This window comes from Peromyscus maniculatus, chromosome 19 (assembly GCF_049852395.1).
Source record: "Peromyscus maniculatus bairdii isolate BWxNUB_F1_BW_parent chromosome 19, HU_Pman_BW_mat_3.1, whole genome shotgun sequence".
In the NCBI taxonomy this organism is placed as follows: domain Eukaryota; kingdom Metazoa; phylum Chordata; class Mammalia; order Rodentia; family Cricetidae; genus Peromyscus; species Peromyscus maniculatus.
Window position 1 is genome coordinate 72,876,162 of NC_134870.1, and position 23,652 is coordinate 72,899,813.

Consider the following 23,652-nt stretch of genomic DNA (forward strand, 5'->3'; position numbering starts at 1 on the left):
GAATGCCTTCCCTTAGGTTGGCTTGTTTCTAGCCAGCTTTTCTTAAATTATCCCATCCATCTTTTGCCTCTGGGCTTTTATCTTTCCTTATTCTTTATACGTTTCTTTCTTTTTTACTCCATATCTGGTTGGGTAGCTGGGTGACTGTCCTCCTCTCCTCCTCCTTTTCTTGCTCCTTGATCTTCTCCCAGATTTCTCCTCCTATTTCTTCTCTCTGCCAGTACTGCCTATCCTGTCTTCTGCCTTGCTATTGGCTGCTCAGCTCTTTATTAGACCAATCAGGTGTTTTAGGCAGGCAAAATAACACAGCTTCACAGAGTTAAACAAATGCAACATAAAAGAATGCAACACATCTTTGCATCATTAAACAAATGTTCCACAGCATAAACAAATGTAACACATCTTTAACTAATATTCTACAACATCAGGCTGTCTTTCAGGGTGGGGATTCATGAGGGTCTTTGTATATAAAGAAGAACAAGTTGCTGTCCAGAAAGACACCTTCCCCTGGGGCTTCTCTGATCTGTGCAGTCTCATGGCTCTTCCTTCTTTGGATATCCATGTGCCACTTGTCACATTCCCTTTGTAATGGCATAGTGCATGAGCTCTACATGACAATCTATAGGAACATTTTAAAGGTTCTGATCCCAGCTCTTTAATAAACAGGAAAAAAACCCAGGATAGGTAAAACAATCCTATACAATAAAAGAACTTCTGGAGGTATCACCATCCCTGACTTCAAGCTCTACTACAGAACTACAATAATAAAAATCTGATGGTATTGGCATAAATACAGACAGGTGGATCAATGGAATCAAATCGAAATCCCTGACATAAATCCACATACCTATGGACACCTGATTTTTGACAAATAAACCAAAACTGTACAATGGGAAAAAAAAGCATCTTCAACAAATGATGCTGGCAGGACCAGATGTTGGCATGTAGAAGATTACAAATAGATCCATCTCTATCACCCTGAACAAAACACAGTCCATGTGGCTAAAAAACCTCAACATAAATCCAGTAACACTGAACCTGATAGAAGAGAAAGTGGAAAATAGCTGTTTTGTCCTATTGACCGTGTCCTTTGCCTTACAGAAGCTTTTTGGTTTTATGAGGTCCCATTTATTAATTGTTGATCTTGGTGTCTGTGCTATTGGTGTTCTGTTCAGGATGTTGAAGCAATTATTCTCTGTCATCATTTATAAGATTTCTATCTTCAATGTGTGTTGGATTCTCCTACTTCCTTTTCTGTGTCAAGCGGTATGATTGTATGTGTTAATGTGACTCCCTACCTCTCACATCATTATCTGATAGCTGATACTGTCATTTCCTTTGTTATGAATTCACTCGATAGACTGTCACTATGTTGGTTAGTGTCAACTTGACACACCTAGAAACACCTGGGAAGAGTCCCAGTGAGGAATTATCTAGAGCAGGTTGGCTTGTGCATATGTCATTGTGGGGATTGTCTTGATTGTAAGGGAGGTGTGAAGACCCACTCTCAATGAGGATGGTACCATTTCATGGACTGGGCTCTGACCCGTATAAGAGTAAAGAAAGCTAAGTGAAAGCAAGCGAACAGGTTGTGTGGCTACATTCATTTCTCTCTGCCCTTGACTATAGGTTTGATGTGACCTGTTGCTTGAGTTCTTGCCTTGGCTTCCACAAAAGGATGAGATGTAACCTCAAACTGTAAACTAAACAATCCTTCCTTCTGTATGTTGCTTTTGAGGGTATTTTCTATCAGCAACAGAAGTGAATCAAAGACAGAAATAAAGCAGGCTTTTAAAAAGCTTGGTGACCCTTATCATTTCATTTGGATGTTTGGCAACTATTGTGAGCATTCTGTGAGAATGCCTATCTTGGTTGGCAGCTGTAGTTACAACAGCTAAAACTCTATGACCTGGCACTTTCCATGTCTCTATGGCACATTTGACTCAGCTGTGTGTTCCCTGTGCTGACACTAGAGGACAACAGACAGATTCGCTGTTTCAGTGCTCTGGTGATGATAGATTTATAGCAATGTTAGTACACAGATGAGGTGACTTGTCATCTATGGTGTCACATTACTCTAAAGAACTATCATCCATCAATAAAACACAGGTGGAAGGAATAGTTGCCCATAGTTTTGGGTTAATTAGATAAGCTTTATTTCTTGCAAGGGATAAAGAATAAATGACGTGACTTTGCCAGGGTGTCAAGTGCCTCTTCCCCTGGTTGTGCTGCCACATCCCCTGGTTTGTTTTGTCCCCTGTAAGAACATGTTTGGGACATTTTTGGTGTCTTTCACAAATAGAAATGAGCAATCCAGCTTGATGGTGACTATGATTTACACACAGCAAATAATTCTCAGCATGGACAGTGGAGGCAGTCTAAGGACCCTGGGGACATGGAATGACCTAAGGGCATCCTATCAGTAAGTCCCTGAGCTGAGTCTGACTCCTAGGAGGTCAGCAACTGACCTGTTCCACAAGCTGACTTTAGTTCAAGGCACTTCAGCAACGATCTTAGTGCTTTGTGAAGCACAGATTTATTGATGACACTCACATCTTTGTTTGTTTTTCTTTCTAATCCCTGACAATAGTAGAGAAAATCTACTGAACTACTTTCTACAGAGAGGTATCTAAAAAATATTACTGGAACTGTAAACATGGGGCTCTGGGTAAAGATTCAGTGTCACACACTGTCAGAGGACACCACACCCGCTACCCTTCCTCTCCAGCCCGCTCCTTCCTAGAATTCCTGTTTCAGAACACAAGACTCAGAGCAATCCAGAGATGTGTGTCTACTGGGGGCTCACCTGGCACTTTTGTTTGACATCAAAGTTTTACAAAGACATCCCTACACACGCCCATGTAATTGTTAGCACATTCCTACAGTTTAATGTGCTATTGACAGAGAAGGCATGGTAATGAGTATGTGTACATTCTATTTTTAAATTAAGTGAACTCCAATTTTCTGGTATAATTTATGTTTCTAAGAGGATAAAAACAGCTTACAGAGGAGTCCAAGGAGATAAAAAAATGAGTGGGGATCAGGGATTAGCCCTCATCCGTACTTCTCAAGGTCTTAGATGTCACAAACAAGCAAAATTAAAAAGCATGGGACTGATACTGACGTACAAACTTTTGAAATTTGCTCAAAGAGAATCTCAAACACACTCCAAATATGACATGCCACTATTACTGCCACTGTTACAAAATTAATGTTGTTTCATACTTTTATTCTTGTATTTTCCACTTTTCTACTGATCAGTAAGAAGTCAGTCTTGTGTTGGCTTTGGCATCTCAGAATCACCACACTGCCTTTTTCATCACTTCTCTCAGGGTGGGGAGAGTGAAACCTCACTGGCAAGTGGTCACTTTATGTCTGTTGACTCAGCGTGTGCTTCTACATGTGTAGCACATGAGTGTTTCTGCATGTGTCTACAGGCAGTATGTGTGTGGTGTGATGTGTATTCTATGTGCACGAATCTGCATATGGTGTGTGTTTGTGTGTGATGTGTACTCCATGTGCAGTCTCAAGTAATCCTCATAGAATCCTAGCTTAGCAGAGTTTTGGTGACAGTCTATGTCCACCTGGATAGTAGCTTCTACAGGACACTCCTTCCAGATAGAGCCTCAGGCAGCCTGTGCTCTGCATAGTATCCAGACTAGAAGGGGACTTGGGTGACATAAAACAGCCAGAGAGAGCATTTGCTGCTCCTGGTGCCTATATTCCATGCAAGTCCTTGTGTAGCTGCAGATTCTCCAGAGGAAGGTCATTCAGGTTCACATAGCCTACCCTAAGGTTTGAGAGACTGTATGGGACAATGGAGGGTGTCCCCTGGAGATTGGACTGTGTGCTCATGACAGAAAGAGCATTCATTTATTCTTAGAAGGCTGGGGAGAAATGGTACATTGACTTTAGAGACAAGACTCTAGGAATCATGAAGGCAGGGCACTGTGAAGGCTGTTGCATGCCACAATTGAATACAGGTACATGTGGACATTTTCCACGGTGATGGAGGCCATTGATTGCCAGAAAGAGACAGCAGAGGCAAAGCTGTGTGTCCAGGCCACTCCTGCATGTAGCTTCAGGATGAACTCATGTTGGCCAAAGGAACAAGGTCTTACATTCTGAGCTGGCAACCCAGGGTAGGGTTGGGTGTGTTGGGGAGTTGTCTCTTGTCTGAGGTATTGAGTTTGTTTTTAGGGGTTAGATGTGGTCAGTACCACGAAGGGAAGTCTAGACAAACATACAGTGACAGTGAATAGAACTCTATAGTAGAGCCAGGTCAGAGCTGCTGAGAATTCCAAACTCCCCGAGGTAAGGCTGGAAGAGGTTCTCTAAACACAGGGTCAGGGGGTCCAGAGATGTGAGAGGCTCGCTGTGTTAATGTCAGGTGGGCCTGACCCATTGATCACACGTGCATGCTCCCCTCCCAGATCTCCCTCATCTGCTGGGCATCAGAGACTGGTCCCACAGCTTGTTCTTCTGACACTTGCTCATGTCATAACTGCAGCCTGATTTCCTCTGGGCTCCCATGGACAGGTCAGCTGTATGAATTCTGAACTCAGATCCCCTTTTAACAGAGGGTGACTGTGTCTCAGATGGTAACAGCATTGACAACAGCCACAAGATCAACTTGCGTTCAGTTGAAATTTCTTCCAAGAGGGTTGCTGTATGAAATTAATAGGATTACAGATAATCCCCCCAAAGGAGAAGGCTCAGCTCTGAAAACTGACTGATATGTTTCAATAGCACTTAAACATCCTCTCTCACAGAGACACACGGTATTCTTGAGCTGTGGGCAGCAGCAGGGCCTCCATCTTTGGACAGGTGTATCTGTGACTCCATCAGAAGTCAGCATGTGTTAGGAAAGAGATTATGGCTTAAAACTGTCCCTACCCATTTGTGTTCTCTGGGCTGCTTCCTCTATGAGCCTGCATTTGGTAAGAAACAGGTGCAGACTCACGTGGCTGCTTTAAATGCCCGATGAAAAAATATCAGAGTTCAACTGTGTAAAGTTTCGAATAAGAAAAATGTTTGGTAAATAAGTGGGCAAACGAAAGAGGAGGCCAGCTCGACAATTTCATCAACACCATTTCCCCCTTTCTCCCCAGCCACCCCCTCCCACCTCTGCTCTCCTTTCCTTCATTCTAATCCTAACTCCTCATTTTCTCCTCTTTTCTTGCTTCTTTCCCTACCTTTGACTAAGTCACAAGTACCTTTCTTATTAGACAGACCTTCATAGAGACAGTTTTATTACCTGGTTTTGCAAAATTCCAATATAAGTCGTGATGTGGTCCCATGCTGCTGTTGCTCAGGGTAGACATGTGTGCTGTCTGTCACTTTCTGGAGGTGGCACTGTCCTTGGAGGACTGGGGCCATGTACAGATACTTCTTTGCTGAAGCTCATAGACAACCCCCTTTAAAAAAAATCAATTTGATGTATTTCCTCATTCATTGGTGCTAACACTTGCCTCCTAAGGGTTCGGGAGTTCCCAGCCAAACTCCAGCTATGCTAGGCAGTAGTGTCTTCAAAAAGCCAGAAAAGAAGATTCCCGTCCAGCTGTTTCCTCTGAAGTTGAAATCTTCCATCTTGGAGGGAAACTTCTTAAGCTATGGTATGTAAGTGGAAAGTAGAACAACAAGATATTTTAGGTCAGGGTATTTTTAACAGGGCTGAAGCAACAGGGTGTTCTAGACCAGTGGTTCTCAACCTCCCGAACGCTGCAACCCTCTATTAGAGTTCCTCGTGTTGTGGTACCCCCAACCACAAAAATATTTCGTTGTTACTTCGTAACTGTAAATTTGCTACTGTTATTGTTTGTAACGTAAATATCTGATATGCAGGATATCTGATATGTGACCCAGGTGAAAATGTCATTTAACCCCTCAAAGGGGTTGTGACCCACAGGTTGAGAACTTCTATTCTAGAGGGAGGCGAAATACTCTTTTCTGCAGGGAAGCTCCTTTAAGACAGAAAGTAAACAACTCAAAACAGTTTCAGGAAGTCCCTGAAACTGACCAGATTACCTAGGCTCCTCTTTCCACAAGAGTAAAGACTACCCAGAGAAGCTGAGGGGAAAAAAAAAAAAAACCTCTTAGAAGAAGCAAAGGCTGGTGGACCTGCCTGGAAAGAACACTTTCCAACACTGCCTGCAGACTATCCATTGTGCTCCAGGTCCCTAGCTTTTGTGAACTGTCAATCATGCTGGAGTGTGCTTCGGTGATGCAGCTGTGTTTTGAGTCATTTCTGTTCCTATAAGTAGCCCTCCACCCATATTTTTATAAGCAACTCCAATAATAGTGATTGGTTTGCCAAGCTGGACTTCTGTGGTGTCCATACTTTGGCCTGTTATCAGCTCCCTATCTGGGGTGAGTAGATGTTCGTATCTCCTCATAAATAGTGTCATACAACAAAGTGTGTGTATATGTGTATGGTGTGTGCATATGTGTGAGTGTGTGTGTGTGTGCATGTTTGTGTGTACTTGTGTATGTAATGGGTAGGGAGATTACTAGAGGAAGCAGAGGGCTCAGGATAATCCTTGAAATGTTTCTAGAGAAAGTTACTCATACCCCATGGGTGTTAAGTCTCACCCCACATACTCTTTTTTTTTTTTTTTTTTTTTTTTTTTTCCATCACAGGCAATTTATTTTGTTCTATTCATTCACAGTTAATACAGAAAATACTTGGAAACATTTCCATATAATGTTTGACACAGAAATCATCAAATAGAAGTATACAATATTGACAGGAGGCAGTACATTTATAATTTATAACCCCAAATGTATTTATAAATTAGAAATGGAAAGATCTACAAATGAAATTATGAAGGTTCACCGAAGTCATTTAATCTGTCAGTTTCTCATTCATTTTTATGTCTTAATAATATTCTATTGTATGAATAAGCCACATTTTATTTCTCTCCAATATTTGATAGCTATTTGAGTTGTTTTAACTTTTTTACTATTAGCAACACACTGCTGTAAACATTCATGTACATGTTTCATAGGTGCACATTTCAGTAGTTTGAGGGTATGTTCCTAAGGGTAGAATTGTTGAGTAACAGAGTAACAATGTTTTGCATTTTGACCAACCACCAAACTGTTTTGCCAAAGTGGCACACCATTTTACAATCTCACCAAATCCTTGTTTTTAAGGCTCTGATTTTTGTACAAAAGCCTTCAATCATTCTGTCAGACCAAACCAGGAAAAGTAAGCTATAGTTCAGAGCTGTTCTATTCCATTTACTATGCAAAGCCATTCTTGGCGTTTGCAACTCTCAGCCCTTTTGAGTATTCTTGCAGTGTTCACCTTTTCCTCAACCACTTTTTTTTTCTTCTTTTTTTCTGGTTTATTTCTATCTATTACAAATGTATAAAAAATCCTCCATCAACGCTGCTGATAGCAGCAGAACCTTGAGAAATATACCTTTGGTTTGCCTCAGAAAAGGAACACATATTGCACTGTAAAGTTTATAAAATTGGCGCAAAACATTGTGATAATGTTACAATACCAGTTTTAAGAGTTCAGTGACTAATGGGGAGCCGATGGGATACATGCAGAACTGTGAAAGTGATCTCACTTAGCCAGCTGTACACGTAGACTGTAAATCTACATTCAGATCATTTCTGAACTAAGACTATCATCTCAGTTTATCTGTTGAGGTCAACCAGGAAACCCTAGAATATACCTTGATTTTTGCAAAAAACAAAATAGGGGGAGGAGTTTCTTCAGCTTCAGTCCACGAGTAACAGTATCCTAACAGGCAAAGTGTTCTCTCACTGTCAACATAGAAGGAACTGCTGCTGGAGGTCAACTTGGGCTTTAATTTGCATTAGCACTTACATGCATAGTAGTCCAAGTTGTTGACCTCATGACTTTAAAAAGTAACTCTAAAAAAGTAAAATGGCCCTTCTTGGAAGACTAAAGAAAGACATCCAGCCATAGTTGTAGAAAGTCTCATCAAAACATTATACCCTTTTATGAATTACGCCTCAATTAAAAAAAAAAAAAGTAGCCCCAAATAAGAAGCAGCTCTGAAAAAGAAAATATAACTTAAGATATTTGAGAAAAACAAGGTGAATACAGGTTCAAAAATAATTAAGATACATTTTCTTAAGGCTACCTAGAATTAGGCTTTAAAGAATTCTACCATTTCAAGTTTACCACTAGTTACTAGATACCTATTTACAAACAAGATGTTCACCTTTTTTGTTCCTTTATCAAGAGAAAAATCTACCTTCAGACTATGAGGGTGGTGATGGGGAGGGACTAGAAAACAAGATTCAAACAATCCCATGCAAATATCACATTTTTCAAATGGAAGAACTCCAAACTGCACTAGAAGATCCAATCACTAAGACACTTTCCATTGAAATGATTTAAGTACAACTACATGGCACCAAGGTTTAGGCCTAATATAGGCCTGACAAACAAGTCCTTGTTTTCTGGAAGAAAGGCCTCAAAAGTCCCACTCAATTCCACATAACAATACTTCAAAGATCAATTAGGTTTTCCTTTCCTTAATATTTTTGTTTTTGACTTCTAATCTTAAAGACTAGATTAAAACTTAGCTCATTTCCCAGAAGGCATTGCTTCCCTTTGCTCCATGAAAGAGTCCACCAAGACCTCTTCCTCAAAACCATCTAGCCCCCAGCCTCCAGTCTGTGCTTGTGATGCATCTTTCTCAGCATCCTGAAAAGGTAATGTAGGTAAAATATGCTCATAAACATTAAAACTAGTTGTTAGAAAGACGTAACTAGCTTTATAATTTAAGTTTTAGAACATAAATACTTGCAGCTTAATCTGCACTGACAATGATTGTCGAAGCCTAGAATTCAACATTTACAAATTCTCATTCACCCACACAAAACACACTATTATCACACAACTTGTATCTTGAGAGAATCTTCTGCTTTTTAAATCTTTGGCCTCCCAGTCAATCCCAAGTTCAACCAACTTTTCCGAGTTCTGGTAATTACCTGGACCACTGAGGCATTGCCACAAGACTTCTTCTCTTTTGAAACATCCTTTTTCTCTAGATATTAGGATAGCTACACCAGCTTGTTTCTTCTGTGGTGTATGTTGGTGTGGGATTATCTATTGCTTGATTTTTCATGGATGTGTTTAGCTTCCTTGGGTTGAATTTTCCCTTCTAGTGCTTTCTGTAGGGCTGGGTTTGTAGACAGGTATTGATTAAATCTGGTTTTATCCTGGAATATTTTGTTTACTCCGCCTATGGTGATTAAGAGTTTTGCTGGGTATAATAGTCTGGGTTGGCATCCGTGGTTTCTTAGTGTCTGCATGAGATTTGTCCATGATCTTCTTGCTTTCATAGTCTCTATTGAGTAGTCTGGTGTTATTCTGATGGGTTTACCTTTATATGTTACTTGGTCTTTTTCCTTTGCAGCTCTTAATATTTTTTCTTTGTTCTGTGTGTTTAGTGTTTTGATTATTATGTGGCGAGGGGACTTTTTTTTTGGATCCAGCCTATTCGGTGTTCTGTAAGCTTCTTGTATCTTCATAGGTATTTCTTTCTTTAGGTTAGGAAAGTTTTCTTCTATGATTTTGTTGAATATATTTTCTGTGCCTTTGAGTTGGTATTCTTCTCCTTCTTCTATCCCTATTATTCTTAGGTTTGGTCTTTTCATGGTGTCCCAAATTTCCTGGACGTTTTGTGTTACGACTTTTTTGTCTTTAGTATTTTCTTTGACTGACGAATCTATTTTCTCTATCATGTCTTCAGTGTCAGAGATTCTCTGTTCCATCTCTTGCAATCGGTTGGTTATGCTTGTTTCTGTAGTTCCTGTTTGTTTTGTCAGGATTTCTATTTCCAGCATTCCCTCAGCATGTGTTTTCTTTATTGTCTCAAATTCATTTTTCAGATCTTGGAATGTTTCTTTCATCTGTTTAATTGCTTTTTCTTGGCTTGATTTGATTTCTTCCCATTTTTTGTTCATTTTTTCTTCCATTTCTTTAAGGGAGTTTTTTATTTCCTCTTTAATGGAGTTTTTCATTTCCTCTTTAAGGGAAGTTTTTATTTCCTCTTTAAGAGAGTTTTTCATTTCCTCTTTAAGGAAAGTTTTTATTTCCTCTTTAAGGTAGTTTTTCATTTCCTCTTTAAGGAAAGTTTTTATTTCCTCATTGAGGGAATGTTTTATTTCTTCTTTAAGGGCCTCTATCATCTTCTTAAAGTCATTTTTAGGGTTGATCTCTTCTGTTTCTTCTGTCATGGTATGTTTAGGTCTTGTAGGTGTAGAATCACTAGGTTCTGATGTTGCCATATAGGTCTTTATGTTGTTGCCTGTATTTTTGCACTGGCGTCTACTCATCTTTTCCTCTGTGCGGTGCAGGTGGTGTCTGTGTCTGAGAGTGCCTCTCTTGTTCTAATTTTTAGTCTTGGTTTAGTAGGGGTTCTTGGTTAAATTGGTGCTATTGGGCTGTTTCTTCAGGGACAGCTGATTTCAGTCGGTGAATTATATACTTATGATTCTGGTGATCTGGTTTAGTGGCTGGGTAGCGCCTTCTTCTGTGTTCCCAGGTCACGTTTTGTTCATTTGTCAACTCCTCAGCTGCTCTTGTTTCTTCAGACTTCAAACTGTAGGCATCTGAATCCTCTCTCAGATGGGTTTCAGCTGAGCAGGGTAGTCTCACCAACACCTCCAAGTTGTTGGGTTTCACAGGATCAGCAGCTGGGCCCTGGGTTGTCCCTAGAAGGAGTGCCCAGACTCGCCCTGGTTCTGACCCACGGAGATAGCCTCTTCCCCAGGTGTTGGGGCTAGGGGCGTCCCCGTTCCAAGCTGCGTCCGCTCATCTCTGTCCCCAGGCCTGTCCACCCCTGTGGCCCGCTGCCACAGGCCCACCTGCGTCCACCTGTCTCCACCGCTGGGCCTGTATGTCCCACATCAGCTGCCGCTGGGTCTGTCTACCTCTGCGGACCGCCAACAGGCCTGTATATCTCTGCCGGCTGCCACCGCGGGCCTACCTATCTCTGCTTGTCACTGCTGCAGGGCCCATCCACCTCTGCGAACTGCCACCAGGCCTGTATGTCTCTGCAGGTTGCCGCTGGGCCTGTATGTCCCTGTCGGCCACTGCCACCGGGCCCTTCCACCTCCGCGAGTCGCTGACCTGCGTCTGCCCGTCTCCGCCCCGTGGCCTATCTACTTCTGTGGGCCGCCGCTGCAGGGCCTGAATGTCTCTGTCGGCCGTCGCTGCTGGGCCTGTCCACCTCCGTCTGCTTATCTCCGCTGCAGGGCCAGTCCACCTCTGTGGACCGCCGTTGGGCCTGAGTGTCTTCGCCAGCTGCCGCCAGGCCTAAATGTCCCTGTCAGCCACTGCCGCCGGACCCGTCTACCTCCGCGGGCCGCTGCCACAGGCCTACCTGCGTCTGCTTGTCTCCGCCATCTTGAATCAGAAGCCTCTTCTTAAGGAAAAACTCCCCTCTCACCCCACATACTCTTAACCACCTGCTACCTATGATAGGCCATGTTCAACACTACAAATCTTCACAAGGAGGAACTAAGTCATCGTGGCCCGTGTGCCCCTTCATGGTCCTTGTGGAACCAGATTTGTTATAAACAGGAGCTGTGGCTCTAGAGATGTCTCCCCTACCTCCCTGTACACTGCAGGTTCTTTGTGAGGATCCGAGCTTTCTCTGTACACAGCAAGGGTTGAAGCCTTTTTTAAAGCTCTCCTTTTTAGGCTGTTTAGCAAAAGAACAAAACAATTCAAATTACCCCTCCAACTTGGAAATATAGAAATTATGGTCTCATTGTAAAAGAAGTGAGTGCTCGAATCTCTCTGAGTCGCCTCTTTTATTCTCTCATTTTGAACTGTTTAGGGGAAGAAGAGCACTAAATGGAGATCTCAAGCACATGCTTTCTGAAACACTCGGATATGTGAAAAATCAAATCAAACAACTTTTAATAATACAAGACTGCCAGAGGAAAATAAAACTAGAGCTGCTTCTGCAAAATAAAAAAGCAATTAGCCACTTTCTGATGCTCTTTCTTAGGGATGTACCTCAGGAAAACAAATGACATGAAGCAGAGAAAAAAATCCAATTCTTTCTAAAGGAAAAAAAAAATAAGGGCCTATAACTGCGAAAGTGGCGGAGAGGAGTACTTAATCTAAAATACAGCTGCCACTTAGGCTGCAGAGTTCTATTTGCTGAGAGGACTCGGGGACCTTGACTGCTGGGCACCCAGGGCCAAGTGTTCGGTGACTGGGTCTTTTTCACAAGCAGGTGAGGGTGTCAGAGAAGGAGACAGACAGCTGAACGACCCTTGAGAAAACCTGCTGAGATAGCCCTGTGTTCCATTTCCATTCTGTTGCTGTGATAATACCATGGCCAAAAGCAACTTGCGGAGGACAGGTGGATTTATCTCATCGTTTGTGCCCAGGTCACCTCACACTTTGTTATTGAAGGAAGGCAAGGCAGAAGCAAGACAGGACCCTGGAGGAGTGCTTCTTGCTGCCTTTGTTCTAAGGCTCTCTCTCTGTGAGGCCCATGCTGATCTAGACTATAGCCCAGGACCACCTGCCTCAGAATGGTGCTGCCACACTGTGGGCTAGGTCTTCCTGAAGCAATGTGAAATCAAGAAAATTCCCCACTACATGGCCACAGGCCACTTTGATAATTTGATTTAGGCTATTATTTTTTAAATTTACTTACTTATTTAATGTTTTTTTTTTCATTTTTACATACCACCCACTGTTTCCCCTCCCTCCCCTTCTCCTGCTCACCCCTCCCCCCATCCTATCACTACTCACTCTTGATAGGGGGTAAGGCCTCCCTTGGGTAGTCAACATAGGCTGGCACACCAAGTTGGGGCAGCCTCAAGCCCCTCCCTCTGCATCAAGCCTGAGTAAGGCATGACACCATAGGGAATGGGCTCTCAAAAAGCCAGTTCATGTACTTGGGATGTGTCCTGGTCCGATTGCCAGGGAACTCACAGACAGATCAAGCCACACATCTGTCACCCTCATTCAAGGGGCCTAGTGTGGTCCCATGCAGGCTCCCCAGCTGTCAATCCAGAGTCTGTGGGCTCCCACTAGCTTGGATCAGCTGTCTCTGTTTTTTTCCCATCACGATCTTGTTCCCTCTTGCTCATATAGTCCCTCCTTCCTCTCTTCAACTGAACTCCAGGAGCTTGGTCAAGTGCTTGGCTGTGGGTCTCTGGATCTGCTTCCATCAGTTGCTGGATGTAGGTTCTATGATGACAATTAGGGTAGTCACCAATCTGAGTACAGGGGAAGGCTAGTTCAAGTACCCTCTCAACCATTTCTTTGAGTCTTAGATGGGGACATCCTTGTGGGTTACTGGGGATTTCCCTAGCACCAGATTTCTCCCTAACCCCATAATGGTCACTCTGTCAAAATATCTCTTTCATTGTTCTCCCTCTCTGTCCCTCCCTGAACGCGGCCATCTCAAGCCCTTATGTTCTATCCCCCATCCCCTCCCCCTCTACTCCCCAATCCCAGTTTATCAAGGAGATCTTAACCCTTTCCCCTTCCTGGGGCTATCCATGCATATCCCCCCTCAGGGTCCTCCTCTTTAGCTTCTCTGGGGTTGTGGATTGTAGCCCGTTTATCCTTTGCTTTGCATCTAATATTCACTTATGAGTGAGTACATACCATGTTTGTCTTTCTGGGTCTGGGTTACCTCATTCAGGATGATTTTTTTTCCAGTTCCATTCATTTGCCTACAAATTTCATGATGACATAGTTTTACCACTGCATAATACTCCATTGTGTAATACACCACATTTTCTTTATCTATTCTTCTGTTGAAGGGTATCTAGGTTGTTTCTAGGTTCTGGCTATTATGAATAATGCTGCTATGAACATAGTCGAGTAAATGTCTTTGTGGTGTGGTTGAATATCTTTTGGATATATGCCCAGGAGTGGTATAGCTGGGTCTTGAGGTAGGTTGATTCCCAATTTTCTGAGCTACCACCATACTGATTTCTAGAGTGGCTATACAAGATTGCACTCCCACCAGCAGTGGAGGAGTGTTCCCATTTCTCCACATCCTCTCCAACATAAGCTGTCATCAGTGTTTTGGTCTTGGTTACTCTGACAGGTGTAAGATGGTATCTCAGAGTCATTTTGATTTGCATTTCCCTGATGGCTAAGAATGTTGAACACTTCCTTAAATGTCCTTCAGCCATTTGAGATTCTTCTGTGGAAAATTCTCTGTTTAGATCTGTATCCCATTTTTTAATTGGATTATTTGATATTTTGATGTCTAGTTTCTTGAGTTCATTATATATTCTGGAGATGAGCCCTCCATCAGATATGGGGTTGGTAAATATCTTTTCCCATTCGGTAGCCTGCTGTTCTGTTTTATTGACCATGTCCTTTACCTTATAGAAGCTTCTTAGTTTCAGGAGGTCCCATTTATTAATTGTTGGTCTCAGTGTCTGTGCCACGGATGTTATATTTAGGAATTGGTCTCCTGTGCCATTGCACTCAGGGCTATTTCCCACTTTCTCTTCTATCAGGTTCAGTGTAACTAGATTTATGTTGAGGTCTTTGATCCATCTGGACTTGAGTTTTGTGCATGGTGATAGATATGGATCCATTTGCATTCTTCTACATGTAGGCATCCAGTTATGCCAGCAATATTTGTTGAAGGTGCCATCTTTTTTCCATTGTACAATTTTGGCTTCTTTGTCAAAAATCAGGTGTTCATAGGTGTGTGGATTAATGTCAGGGCCTTCCATTCAATTCTATTGGTCCGCATGTTGGTTTTTTTTTTTTTTTTTTTTTTTTTTTTTTTTTTTTTTTTTGGTTTTTCGAGACAGGGTTTCTCTGTGTAGCTTTGCGCCTTTCCTGGAACTCACTTGGTAGCCCAGGCTGGCCTTGAACTCACAGAGATCCGCTTGGCTCTGCCTCCCGAGTGCTGGGATTAAAGGCGTGTGCCACCACCGCCCGGCCGCATGTTGATTTTTACGCCAATACCAAGCTGTTTTTATTACTGTAGCTCTATAGGAGAGCTTGCAGTCAGGGATGGTGATGCCTCTGGAAGTTCCTCTTTTGTACAGGAATGTTTTGGCTATCCTGGGCTTTTTGTTTCTTCATATGAAGTTGAATATTGCTCTTTCCAAGTCTGTGAAGAACTGTATTGGCATTTTGATGGGGATTATTTTGCATTTGTAGATTGCTTTTGGTAAGATTGCCATTTTTACTATTGTTGATCCTACCTATCCAAGAGCATGGGCGATCTTTCCATTTTCTGATATCTTCTTCAATTTTATTTTCCAAAGACTTAAATTTCTTGCCATATAGGTCTTTTGCTTGTTTGGTTAGAGTTACTCCAAGATATTTTATGTTATTTGTGGCTATTGTTAAGGTTTATGTTTCTCTAATTTTTTTTCTCAGTACATTTACATTTGTATATAGGAGAGCTACTTTTTTTGAGTAAATCTTGTGTCCTGCCACATTACTGAAGGTGTTTATCAGCTTTAGGAGTCCCCTGGAAGAGATTTTGGGGTTACTTATGTATGCTGTCATATCATCTACAAATAGTGAAAGTTTGACTTCTTCCTTTCCAATTTCTATCCCCTTGATCTTTGGTTGTCTTATTGCTTTAGCTAGAAGTTCCAAGTACTATCTATATTAAGGAGTGTGGAGAGAGCAGACATCTTTGTCTTGTTCCCGATTTTAGTGGAATCACATTTAATTCCATGTTGGCTTTTGGCTTGCTGTATATTGCCTGCATTAAGTTTAGGCATATTCCTTGTATACCTAATTTCTCCAAGACCTTTATGATGAAGGGGTTTTGGATTTTGTTGAAGGTTTTTTTAGCTCTAATGAGATGATCATGTTTTTATTTTTTCTTTCATTTTGTTTATATGGTAGATTACATTGACAGATTTTTCTATGTTGAACCATCCCTGCATCTCTGGGATGAAGCCTGCTTGATCATGGTCGATGATTTTATTTTTATGTGTTCTTAGATTCAGTTTGCCAGTATTTTATTGAGTATTTTTGCAATAGTGTTCATGAAGGAGATTGGCCTGCAGTTCTCTTTCTTAGTTGCGTATTTGTGTGGGTTGAGTATCAGGGTAACTGTAGCCTCATAAAAAGTTTGGCAATGTTCCTTCTGTTTCTATCATGTGAAACAGTTTCAGGAGTATTGGTATTAGCTCTTCTTTGAAATTCTGGTAGAATTTTGTGCTGAAACCATCTGCCTCTGGGCTTTTTTTTTTTTTTGGTTGGGAGACTTTTAATAACTGTTTCTATTTCCTCAGGGGTTATAGGTCTATTTAAATTGTTTATCTGATCTTGATTTAATTTTGGTGTGTGGTACCAATCCAGAAGATAGTCCAAGTCCATTTCTTTTGAATTTTCCAATTTTGTGGAGTACAGATTTTTGAAGTATGACCTCATGATTCTATAGATTTCCTCAGTGTCTGCTGTTATGTCCCCATTTTTATTTCTGATTTTGTTAATTTGGATATTCTATCTCTACTTTTTGGCTAGTTTGGATAAGGGATTGTCTATCTTGTTCATTTTCTCAAAGAACCAATACTTTGTTTCAATGATTCTTTGTATTGTCCTGTTTGTTTCTATTTTATTGATTTCAGCTCTCAATTTGATTATTTTTTGTTGTCTGCTCCTTCTGGGTGAGTTTGCTTCTTTTTGTTCTAGAGCTTTCAGGTGTGCTGTTAGGTTGCTAGTGTGAAATTTCTCCACTTTCTTTATGTAGGCACTTAGTGCTATAAACTTTCCTCTTAGCATTGCTTTAATGGTGTCCCACAAATTTGGGTATGTTGTGCATTCATTTTCGTTGAATTCTAGAAAGTCTTTAATTTCTTTCTTTATTTCTTCCTTGACCCATTGATGATTCAGTGGAGCATTGTTCAGTTTCCATGAGTTTGTAGGCTTCCTGCAATTTGTGTTGTTGTTGAATTCTAACCTTAAGCCATTGTTGTCTGATAAGTTACCAGGGGTTATTCCAACTTTTTTTTGTATCTATTGAGATTTGCTTTATGACTGAGTATGTGGTCAGTTTTGGAGAAGGTTCCATGAGGTGCTGAAAAGAAAGTATATTCTTTTGTGTTTGGGTGAAATGTTCTATAATGTCTGTTAGGTCCATTTGAGTCATAACATCTGTTAGTTCCCTTATTTTTCTGTTAAGTTTCTGTTTGGTGGATCTATCTAGTGGTGAGAGTAGGGTGTTGAAGTCTCCCACTATTAATGTGTGGGATTTGATGTGTGATTTGAGCTTTAGTAATGCTTCTTTTACAAATGTAGGTGCCCTTGTGTTTGGAGCATAAATGTTCAGAATTGAGATTTCATATTAATGGATTTTTCCTGTGATGAATATGTAATGTCCCTTTCCATCTCTTTTGATTAATTTTAGTTTGAAGTCTATTTTATTAGATGTTAGGATAGCTATACCAGCTTGTTTCTTAGGTCCATTTGAGTGGAAAATTATTTCCCAATCCTTTACTCTGAGATAATGTCTATCTTTGAGGTTGGGGTATGTTTCTTGTACGCAGCAGAAGGATGGACCCTGTTTCTGTACCCATTCTGTTAGCCTGTGTCTTTTTATAGGCTAATTGAGTCCATTGTTATTAAGAGATATTAATAACCAGTGAGTGTTAATTATTGTTATTTTTGGTTTTGTTGTTGTTGTTGGTAGTGTGTATATGTTTCCCTTCTTTGGGATTTGCTGCTGTGAGGTTATCTACTGCCTATGTTTTGGTGGTTACAGCTAACTTCCTTGGGCTGGAATTTTCCTTCTAGTACTTTCTGTATGGCTGGATTTGTTGATATGCAATGTTTAAATCTGGTTTTGTCATGAAATATCTTGTTTTCTCCATCTATGGTGATTGAAAGCTTTGTTGAGTATAGTAGTCTGGGCTGGCATGCATGGTCTCTTAGTGTCTGCAGAACGTCTGTCCAGGACCTCCTGACTTTGAGAGTTTCCATTGAGAAGTCGGGTATAATTCTGATAGGTCTGCCTTTATATGTTATTTGACATTTTTCCTTTGTTGCTCTTAATATTCTTTATTTATTCTGTATGTTTAGTGTTTTGATTATTATGTGGTGAGAGGATTTTTTTTAGTCTAGTCTATTTGGTGTTCTGTAAGCTTCTTGTATCTTCATAGGCATGTCTTTCTTTAGGCTGGGAAAGTTTTCTCTTTGATTTTGTTGAATATATTTCTGTGCCTTTGAGCTGGAATTTTTCTCCTTCCTCTATCCTTATTATTTTTAGGTTTGGTCTTTTCATGGTGTCCTGGATTTCCTGGATGTTTTGTGTTAAACAATATCTGGGTTTACTATTTTCTTTGACCAGTGAATCTATTTCCTCTATGGTATCCTCAATGCCTGCAATTCTCTCTTCCATCTCTTGCATTCTGTTGGTTATGCTTGCCTCTGTAGTTCCTGTTTGTTTACTTAGATTTTCCCAAATTCTCTTGATTTTTTTCCTTATTGCCTCTATTTCAATTTTCAAGTCTTGAACTGTTTCCTTCACCTGTTTGATTGTTTTTTCCCCTTGGGTTTCTTGGCTTTTGTTAAGGGATTTATTGATTTCTTCTGATTTTTGTTTGTTTTTTCCCTCCATTTCTTTAAGGGATTTTTTTCATTTCCTCTTTAAGGGCCTCTATCATCTTCATAAAGTTATTCTTAGGTCATTTTCTTCTGAATCATCTGCATTGGGATGTTCAGGTCTTGCTGTTGTACAGTCACTAAATTCTGGTGGTGCCATAGTACTCCTTGTGTTGTTGAATATGTTCTTACACTGCAGTCTACCCAATTCTTCCTTCAATCAGTACAGGTGGAGCTCCAGGTCCTGTTCTTCTAATCTGTGCAGGTGGGACCTGTGACTGTGGTGGCTGGGGGGAGGGGCACGGAATGTGAACTGGGTTGTTCAGTGGGGAGATGGGGCCTTACCTCTTCTTCCCAATGAGTGCAGCGGGGGGAGAGGGCGTGTGGCTCCAGTATTCACTAGTGCCTTGGAGGAGGGGGTGGGATGGGGGGACAGAGGCTGCTGCCAACTCTCTGAGGCTGCATGGCTGAGGGGAGGGGACTAGAGAACTGGGCTGTCCAGTCAGGAGATGGCGTCTTACCTTTTCTTCCCTGCCTTAGGCTATTCTTTAACTGAAGTTTTCTTGTCAGGTGACTGTAGGCTGTGTCAGGTTGACAATCAATGCTAACTAGGAAACTTTTTTTTTCTTTAATAGACAGTTTTTATGCTTCTACCTAGACTTATAATTTAAATTTCACACCAAAGAATAGGCTTTGAAGAAGGAATCTTGGAGAATGAGGGCCAACCCGTACTTCCATTCATGAATTTGTTTGACTCATTCTCAACTTAGTGGGTCTCATCATGTCCTTCCAGCATGATCCATACCAAGGAAGACCAAGATATGACTTCTAAGCATTTGCCCTTGGCTGAGAATGAGATGACAGTTTAATGACTTTGTTCTGGATTATCTGGACTCTGTGCTTCTCAGGTGGACTCGAATGTAAAGACCCTCAGTAGAGGCCCTTTCTCAAAGGACATGCTTTAGTTATTAAGCAAGATTGGATGACTCAAGCTCACAAGCTCGGGCCCAAGGGTAGTACCCACTGTGGCTTTAGCTGTGGAGGTGAGTGCCTGATTCCCAGGTTTCATATAGAGGAAACTATCCATAAACAAATCCAAACATTTATGAGTGATTATTAACTTATAGATGCAGGAGACTACAATCAGCCAATGTAATTGCATATTGTGGTATTTTTTTCCCCTAAAATGTTCTTCAGATACTCAGTCTTGGTCACCTCCATTAGTACTGGCAGCATCCCATGTCACCATATATTGTTTATCCTGTGCCTACCTGTGTGTTACTGCCCAGACTAATCTGGAGCACCCAACACTCCCTAAGGAAATTTGGCTAGAGGTTAAAATGTGTTGAAAATTTTAAACCACACTAAGTTCTCACTTTGAACACTGATATTTTCCCTTTGAAATGAGTGAAGCCAGGGGCTAGAGAGATGGCGCAGGGGTTCAGCACATGTGCTGCTCTTCTGGAGAACCTAAGTTTGCCTTCCAGCACCTTTGTCAAGCAGCTCACAGCCACCTTTTTGGGATTATCTATCGGCCAATCCTAGTTCTTCCTTTGAGAACTTTCTGTTCAGCTCATTACTCACCTCATTGAGTGGATGATTTGGGCATGTATTTATTTATTTATTTAGTGTTTAGGTTTTGGAGTTAATTATAGATTCTAGGTATTAATCCCCTGTCAGGGGAATAGTTGGCAAATATTGCATTTGTCTTCGGAGGCTATGTCTTTTGATTGTGTTCTGGGTTGTGTAGAAGTTTTCTGATTTTGTGCATTCCTATTTGCCACCTCTGAATGTTCTTTCCTGTGTTACTGGAGGCCCTTTTAGAATGTCCTTGTCTATGCCTGCATCTATTTGTGATCTCCACTCCACATATCAATTTCTTTGCTGCATTTTTCTCCCATTTTTCTGACTTTTATATCCATGTTGGTTATTTTTTTCAGTCACTTTGCTGGGATTTTCATCTACGTTCCTGAGTCATCTGTCATTTCCTTGAGGTCACTGGATTTCACCTGCAGATATGAGATGACTCGTTTTTATTTTCTGATGATGTTTTTTGATAGATTGCTTGCATTTTGTTGGCCCCTGTGGCTTTTAATGAGAAATGTACAGTCATTCAAATCCTTGTTCTCCTATACATAGTTTTGCCATATTTCTCCAACTGTGTTTCCTTGTCTGAGGCACTTAGCTGTAGGTCATGAAGCTACAGTATCTTCTTTGGCATCACCCTGTCTACTTGCCTAAGCCTCCTGAAGTGGCTAAAAAAATCTCTTCCTTTCATTACACTAGCCATGGTTTCAGACATCCCACCCCCCATTCCCCAAGCTTTCTTTTGTACCCTAAGCAAGTTGTCTCCTACATGGGTTCTTTTATGTGCACATGACTGTATGTGCAGGTGACTGTATGTGCAGGTGACTGTATGTGCAGGTGACTGTATGTGCAGGTGACTGTGTGTGCAGGCGACTGTATGTGCAGGTGACTGTATACGCAGGTGACTGTATACGCAGGTGACTGTGGGTATCCCCAGAGACTAGAAAAGGACATCAGACTCCCCAGAGCTGGAATTATGGGCAATTATGGAATTATGAGCTATCCAAAATCAGTGATTGGAACCCAACTCTGGTCCCCTGCAAGGGCAAGGGCTCTTTATTGCTGAACCATCTCATAACACCAGATTTATGTTTTTAACCTTAAATTTCCATTAGTTTATTTTTCTCTGCTGAGAATTTCTATTTTCTCTCTTTTGCACATATTTCCTTTGTTGTCTGTAGGAAGCCATAAAATAATCTTTCTAATACTATGTGCATCAATGCCATGCTTTGCTTTGCATATCCTGACAAGTATTTCCACTTATGTAACTCATCACATTTTCCTTGTTCTGTGTATTCCAGTTATTTGGGGACATATCCTTGGTTCTGTGGACATTGGGAGATGCAGACCCTGGAGCCTCTAGAGTCTACTGGAAAGTGGTAATTTTTTTTCAACTTGTTGGGGTCAGATCATCTGCTGTTAGTGGTATTCACATTTTAGGTCAATGCTTCTAGTCTTTATGCTATTTGATTTATTAATAGGCTGGTTTTTAAATTTTTAGTTATGTCTTGTTTTATAACATAATATAAAATATTCATAAATTTCCACAGTAAAGTTAGAAGCCATATATGGATACTATTACCTTTACTTTTTCTAAATCACCAACTCTGTTGATTGTGGTTTATTCTGTTGCCTCCATTTTGTTTTGTTACTATAACTATTTATTAACACATGTCCCTTTTATTGGATAAAGGATATTATATTATGTATCCTTTTTATTTTCATATCAACTAAATGACATTTAGCCCTGTGAAATAATGTGCATAATCATGGCATATTATTGAAAATATGTGATTATGTCAATAATTGCTCCTATTCCCTCATGAATACTGATTTAAATGGATCAGTGGCTTGTCTTATTAAATTATTTAATGTATCTGAGACTGGTATTATGTTCTGGTAATAGGATTTCCTTTGTCTTCTATGAACTGAACTTCTGTAGTCAGCACTGAAATTTTGGTTTAAAGTACAAAAATTAATTTGTCACTTATAACTCATTCATTGATGTGGTAGTTTCGGAATTAGGACCTTTAATTCCTTAACTTTGATGTGCTTTTTCTTCACCCCCCCCCTATTATTTCTTTAGATCAACCCACACTTCAGTGTGCACAGCTCAGAGGTTACAGGCATCCGCACACAGCTACGACAGGTCTCAGCTAGGAGTCCCAGGCTGGTCCTCCCTCTCTCATCTCCCCATGAAGATGGAGATACCAGTCTTGGCATACATACAGATGCTGGATCGATGCTGTGCCCTAGGGTCAAGGTTCTGATACTCTGGTGCCCGAAGGCAGCGGGCTTCCCCACCAGACAGCATCTTTGCTGGCAGTCGGCTGTGGTGCTGAGAAATAGAAGGAGTTTTTCCGACCTTATTGGCGAGCATATGGCAGGCTCTGATTCCCTCCCTAAATCAGATGATATTACTAGAACTGGGTCATTATGCACACATCGTAATCTATCGTTAAGCCCAACAAAGTAATATTTAGCTAGGGCTTTAATTGTGCTACTGGGATTTATCTCTGCTTTTCAAAGGAAAAAAAAAGTCAAGCAGAATGAAATGGGGGGGGAGAAGCAATGAATTCTACATTTTAATAAAAGAGGTTGTCATTTTTGACAAACAGTGCTGTGACTGAGCAATTACTTATCCTGATAAGGGTGGAGTCATGACCGTATTCGATTGCCAGAAGTGGGAATATGTTATTGAGAAGGGCTGACATTGTGCCCCTGGACTGTTGTTTGGTAAATCATGCTTCATTGAGAAGTTTGGTTCAAATTAACACAATGAGGTTGAGTCTCCATCATTTTCCCATTTAAAATAAATCTATTCTAAATGTATGTCTTCCTTGTTCATTTCTTTTAGCCCTTTCTATGAATGTCCTTTACTTCCATGCTATGAGGACATTCCATTTTTGTGTGGACTTGTGTGTATGTGTATGCATGCTCTTGTATGTAGGTGCAGGCATGTGTATCACATGGGGTGTGTGTGGAAGTCAAAAGACAACAACATTTGGTTGTTAGTCACTGCCTTTCCTCTTTGTTTGAGACAGGGTCTCTTTGCTACTGTGTAAGCCAAGCTGGCTGGCCTAGTTGCTTCTGGAGATTCCTTTGTCTCTGCCTCCTACCTCCCTGTAGGTGTATTAGGATTACACAAACTTGCACAGCCGTGTCTTGCTTCATGTGAGTCTGGGGATTGGAACTCGGGTTGACAGCTTCTGTGCAAGCATTTTTACCCAGTGAGCTGTCTCATCAGCCCCCAACCGTTAGTTTCTTAATTGTTTTTATTATTCATATTCAGGAGGAGAATTGTGCACATCTGCAGAGTGTGTTTGGTTTTGTGTCTGTACCTTTAGCTGAACCTAAGGTCCACCCCACTCAGGAAGGCTGGTGGTGTCCCAAGAAGAATTCTCGTTGGCATCAGATCACATCAGACTAGAGTCACCTGCAATCTTGTCTAGGGTCTTGTCTTCAGTGAGCCCCCAGTTATACCAGTGTGAAAGACTGCTTAT